The sequence below is a fragment of the Dendrobates tinctorius genome, unplaced genomic scaffold, assembly GCF_039654945.1.
Source record: "Dendrobates tinctorius isolate UK_male_01 unplaced genomic scaffold, ASM3965494v1 ptg000017l, whole genome shotgun sequence".
Taxonomy (NCBI): domain Eukaryota; kingdom Metazoa; phylum Chordata; class Amphibia; order Anura; family Dendrobatidae; genus Dendrobates; species Dendrobates tinctorius.
The window spans coordinates 7842148-7848674 of NW_027361685.1; positions in this window are offsets into that span (position 1 = coordinate 7842148).

The window sequence follows — 6527 nt, forward strand, 5'->3', positions numbered from 1 at the left end:
CTTTATCATGCGATATCTCCGTCCTACAACCTGAGGTGAGAGGAGTTCCACCTCTCCCATATCTTCTCAAATTTACCCGGGCACCCTCTGTTTTGGTAAAGCGTACGCTCATATGGGATAATCGAGTTCACCAATTCTTTCCAGGCCCTAAGGGAGGAATCCGAACCCCCCATCCACCGCAGTGCCAACACCTTCCGTGCCATGAACAATGTCTCCCGTAAGAAAATCCCCGTATAGTGTCCCCATGTCTCATCATTCCACACCCCAAACAGACAAACCAATGGCTCAAGGGGAACAGGAATCTGTGCCAGGGAGGTTAATAATAACGTCACCTCTTTCCAGTAGTGTACTATAATCGGACATTGCCAAATCATGTGCACAAAATCTGCATCGGATGCATGGCATCTCAGACACTCCGAAGATTGGAAACGGCCCATCTTAAAAAGTCGAGTCGGATTCAAACATGATTGGTTTATGATATAAAGTTGTATCATTCTATTGTTAATTGACGGAGACACCTTAGTTGGTGACTCCAGAATTTCCTCCCACTCCTCTCCCTGAGTATCAGGGATGAGCCTTTCCCATTTCCCCCTAACCAAGCATACGGCAGATTCCGTCCCCACCGATAGCATGTGTGTGTACAGAGAGGAGATGAGACCCTGGGGACCCTGTGATTTGAGAATGCCTATCAAGGGTAGAGACAAAATAGCATTATTCATACTGACATGTCTCATGTACGATTGAAAGGCTGATCTTATTTGCAAATATCGGAAGAATTGTGACCTCGGGACATTGCACTTAGCTTGTAATTGTTCAAAAGATAATAGTGTACCGCATTCATATAAGTATGGCTTTTTTTTGGTGGGGACGAGTTATACTTTTGAATGACACCATTCCATGTGTGGTGAAATTGCAAAAATTTGCAATTCCACTTTTTTCTACTAATAGCAAAGAGACAACTGATGCCAATATGTATTTCTCAGACTAATAGAAAACACAGCGTCTTATAGCACAGTACTAGCACAGATATGACTTATAGAGTACACACAATGGCTTTTAGCACAGTATTAGCACAGATATGGCTTACAGAGTACACACAGCAGCTTTTAGCACAGTACTAGCACAGATATGACTTGCAGAGTACACACAGCAACTTATAGCACAGTACTAGCACAGATATGGCTTACAGAGTACACACAGCAGCTTTTAGCACAGTACTAACACAGATATGACTTACAGAGTACACACAGCAACTTATAGCACAGTACTAGCACAGATATGGCTTACAGAGTACACACACCAACTTATAGCACAGTACTAGCACAGATATGGCTTACAGAGTACACACAGCTTTGTGTTTGTAGAGTGCGCAGTTACAATCTGTCCCTCATTCCAGATGCGTCCTATCCCTACACTAACGAGAACATAATGCCGGTTATCGAAAACAGTGAGGACCCCTTGTCTTTTTTTCATATGGTGCTGTGATGGGGCTGGAAGTGCTCAGACAGAAAAAGCTTGTTGACTGGCTGCACTCCCAGACCCAAACAGTAACATGGACTTCCTTGAGAAGTCCTTGTTCGGGGTCCATGCCCACACTCTAGATGTCTGGTATGGATCCCGAACTTTAGCGTTCGGATTCGGCCATCTCTATGTACAACCCCTTCTATGCTGCTTTCTCTACCAATGAGAGAAAGGAGGCTGACAGCAGAGAAAGCCATCAGTGCTGAGTAGGATTTCTGACGGACTATAATTGTTGCAGATCAGTCAGCCAGATGAAGGGCTTACAGACAGAAGCAAAATGGTAGAATATTTCTAATGAAAAACAGTTTAAAAAGTTGCTTCACTTTGCATTTAGCAAGAAAATAATCTATAACCTTTAAGTTTTGCATCCACTAATTGTAAGATTTTTCAGCAATAGTGATTAAACCCACCATAGAGCTTTCTGTCGAGTGTTCTTGGAAGGTTTGTTGTGCAACAATTGCATCTAACCTCTCACCAATCTGGTCATATTTATAATAATGACCCATGATGCTAAAATGCCATTGATGTAGGCTCACAAAATAGCTTTACAGTTTTGAGTTTCTTATAATTGCCACATAAAGCCCTAAGATTTCTACCCCTTCTAATACACCCCGATGCTGCTGCCAGACCCCTTCTTAAAGGGAACCAGTCCTCTTACTCATGCTGCCCAGTCCGCAGGCAGCATGGATCATAGAAAAATCAAAAAAGGCTATGTAAGAGCCAAGGAGAGCACTAGGAATAATCTACTCTCATCCCACAAAAAGATATGTGGTGATAAGTAGATACGGTATATATCCATGTACAATCATCAATGGGATGCTAGGAGCAGGATTTTTCAGAAACACTGGCCAGTGCTCAGGACTAAGGCCACATTATCCAAACATCTCTCTCAATCGCCATTAATGACAGCCAGGGCTGCCACTAGGAATTTCGGGGCCCCATACAGGCAAAATTTTCGGGGCCCCCTTGAGACTCCACCCAGGCTCCACCCCTCAAACTGTCCACAGTCCCACTGCTCTCTCTTGGAAAAACTCGACTTCTCACCAATCACACATTAACAGTTCCCATCTCCAGATCACACACACAGCCAGCAGCTCTTGTTTTGGCTAAAAGATTTTTTTAAATTTACCACCACAACAAGGTGGACTCTTTTGGCCTGGCCCTACTGTACTCTAACCTATTAAATATTTGTTAAAATATTCAAATACAATTTTGGTATATTTATTTTTCAGTTTTTAAAATGACCAATAATATCATATCCAAACTGACAAATACCACCACACCATGTCCAGACTACATATTACCATCACACAGTGACCTATAATACCACATACAAGGAACAAATACAGCCACACCATGACCAGACCACATATTACCACCACAGTGACAGAATAATAGCACATACAAGGGACAACTACCACCGCACCATGCCCAAACCACATATTACCACCACATGTTGACTTAATACTACAATATTGATCATTAATAAAAAAAAATACTATCACCATAAGTGTCATTATGCACAGGAGATCTGTACTTAGTATGCAGTGTCTGTGTACAGGTAATACAGTGATCACCAGTAACATTACACACAGGAGCTTTTTATATAGTGCCAGTGTACAGGTAATACAGTGATCACCGGTGACCTTATGCACAGGACCTCTGTATATAGTGCCAGTGTACAGGTAATACAGTGATCACTGGTGACATTGTTCACAGGAACTCTGTATATAGTGTATAGTGTCAATGCACAGATAATACAGTGATCACTGGTGACATTGTACAAAGGCACTCTGTATATAGTGTATAGTGTCAGTGTACAGGTAACACACTGACTCACCAGTGATGTCTCTAGGTTAAGTCTTTCATCCAGCACAGACCGCCATCATGTCTTCCAGCCAGGACTTGTCTCTGCAGGAAATAACACAGTTATCTAGAGCTCCACTTGCAGAACACATTACTTAATTTTTTTCCCAACTTTTACACTACACCAGATCAAGAAAAAAAAGGCAACATAGTGTCGCTCTGCACAGTAACAGGACCTTCCCCCATTTAAAACAGTGTCCTCAAAAAAATAAAATACATCACTGCAGTAATAATATCCCTTAATTAGGCCCTATGGTAATAATATCCCCCATCCTGTCCCCCGTGTGTCTCATTCCTGGCTCCAGCGATATTTTCCCTCATCCTGCCCTCATGAGTATCCATTCTACCCCCATATGATCTCCCCATTCTGTCCCATCTGTCTACATTGTATCCATCCTGCCCCATGATCTTGCACCATGTGTCTCCCTTCATGCCATGTGTCTCGCATCCTGCCCCTTTCTGTGTCTCACATTCTGCCCCCTCCTAGAATCATAGAATCGGAGAGTTGGAAGGGACCTCCTGGGCCATCTGGTCCAACCCCCTGCTCAAAGCAGGATTCGCTAAATCATCCCAGTCAGGCTAGTTTCACATTAGCGTTTTTTTGCGCAGCGCATCGGGCGCATAAAAAACGCAAAGAAAAACGCAAAACAAACGCGCGTTTTTTTAACGTCATGCGCACGCTGATGTGTAAAAAAAACGCAGCGTTGTTTGCGTTTTACATGCGTTTTTGCATGAGTTTGCGTTTTTTATGCGCATGCGTTTTTAAGTGTGACGTTTTTTCCATTGTCTAGAGAACATTCTAGACTTGTTTAACTCAAAAACGCATGCGCAAAAAACCGCAAGCGTGTGCAAGACCATGCGCACGCATGCGTTCCCATAGGCTCCAATGTGGTGTTTTTGCGCATTCCGTGCGCAAGCGTGCGCATGCGTTTTTTTGACGAGACAGGGCGGAACCAAAAATGCAACATGTTGCGTCTGGCGCGCCTGGCGCAAAAGACAAAAAAACGCATGCGCACGAAAACGCAAGTATGCGCAAGACCATGCGCACGTCATGTTAAGTATAGGTGCGCAGTGCGCATGCGCACGGGTGCGCACGATGCGCTGCGCACAAAAGCGCTAATGTGAAACCAGCCTCAGATGTCTGTCCAGCCTCTGTTTGAAGACTTCCATTGAAGGAGAACTCACCACTTCTCGTGGCAGCCTGTTCCACTCATTGATCACTCTAACTGTTAAAAAGTTTTTTCTAATATCTAATCTGCGTCTCCTCCCATTCAGTTTCATCCCATTGCTTCTAGTCTTTCCTTGTGCAAATGAGAATAAAGTTGATCCTTCTACAGTGTGACAGCCCTTTAGATATTTATAGACAGCTATTAAGTCTCCTCTCAGTCTTCTCTTTTGCAAACTAAACATTCCCAAATCCTGCAACCTTTCCTCATAAGACAGGGTTTGCAGACCGGTCACCATTCTGGTCGCTCTTTTCTGAACTTGCTCCAGTTTGTTGATGTCTTTTTTTAAAATGTGGTGCCCAAAACTGGACACAATATTCCAGATGAGGTCTGACCAAAGAGGAGTAGAGGGAAATAATGACTTCACGTGATCTAGACTGTATGCTTCTGTTAATACATCCTAGAATTGCATTTGCCTTTTTTGCTGCTGCATCACACTGTTGACTCATATTCAGTCTGTGATCTATTAGTATACCCAAGTCTTTTTCACATGTGCTGTCACTTAGCGCTATTCCTCCCATTCTGTATATGCTTTTTTCATTTTTATTGCCCAGATGTAGTACTTTGCATTTCTCCCTGTTAAAAACCATTCTGTTAGTTGCTGCCCACTTCTCCAGTTTATTTATATCTTTTTGAATCCTCTCTCTTCTCTAGTGTTAGCTATCCCTCCTAGCTTTGTGTCATCAGCAAATTTAATCAGTTTACCCTCAATTCCTTCATCTAAATGGTTGATAAAGATGTTGAACAATACAGGGCCCAGGACAGAGCCCTGTGGTACCCCACTTGAGACATTCTTCCAACTGGATGTGCAGCCATTTACGACCACTCTTTGGGTCCGATCACTAAGCCAGTTATGAATCCACCTAACAGTTGCCTTGTCCATTCCATACTTAGTCATTTTTTCAATAAGGATTGTATGAGAGACTTTGTCAAATGCTTTGCTGAAGTCAAGATATACTATATCTACAGCATTTCCTTGATCCACCCAATCAGTGATTCCGTCATAGAAGGAAATTAAGTTAGTCTGACATGACTTATTAGTTACAAACCCATGCTGACTCTGTTTAATCACCACATTCTTATCCAGGTACTGACATACATGTTTAATAATTTGTTCAAAGATCTTTCCTGGTATAGAAGTCAGACTCACCGGCCTATAGTTGCCTGGGTCCACCTTCTTCCCCTTTTTGAAGATAGGAGCAACATTTGCTCTTCTCCAGTCTTCTGGCACTTCTCCTGTTCTCCAAGAATTTTCAAAGATTATGGAGAGGGGTTCAAAAATTTCTTCTGCTATCCCCTTCAGTACTCTGGGGTGTAATTCATCTGGACCTGGAGACTTGAATTCATTTAGGTTAGCTAAGTGTTTCCTCACTATCTTTCTGCTTATAGATATCCTGGATTCTTCTGGATTCCTGTGTCTCAATGTCACATTCTGCCTCATGCCTCACATTCTGCCCCCTCCTGTGTCTCACTGTCACATTCTGCCCCCTTGTCCATTCTGCCCCCTCCTGTGTCTCACTGTCACATTCTACCCCCTCCTGTGTCTTACTGTCACATTCTGCCCCTGTGCCTCATATTCTGCCCCCTCCTGTGTCTCACTGTCACATTCTGCCCCATGTCCATTCTGCCCCCTCCTGTGTCTCAGTCACATTCTGCCCCCTCCTGTGTCTTACTGTCACATTCTGCCCCTGTGCCTCACATTCTGCCCCCTACTTTGTCTCACTGTCACATTCTGCCCCGTATCCATTCTGCCCCATCCTGTGTCTCACAGTCACATTCTTCCCCCGCGTCCATTCTGCCTCCTCCTTTGTCTCACTGTCACATTCTGCCCCCTCCTGTGTCTCACTGTCACATTCTGCCCCCATGTCTCACATTCTGCCCCCATGTCTCACATTCTGCCCCCTCCTGTGTCTC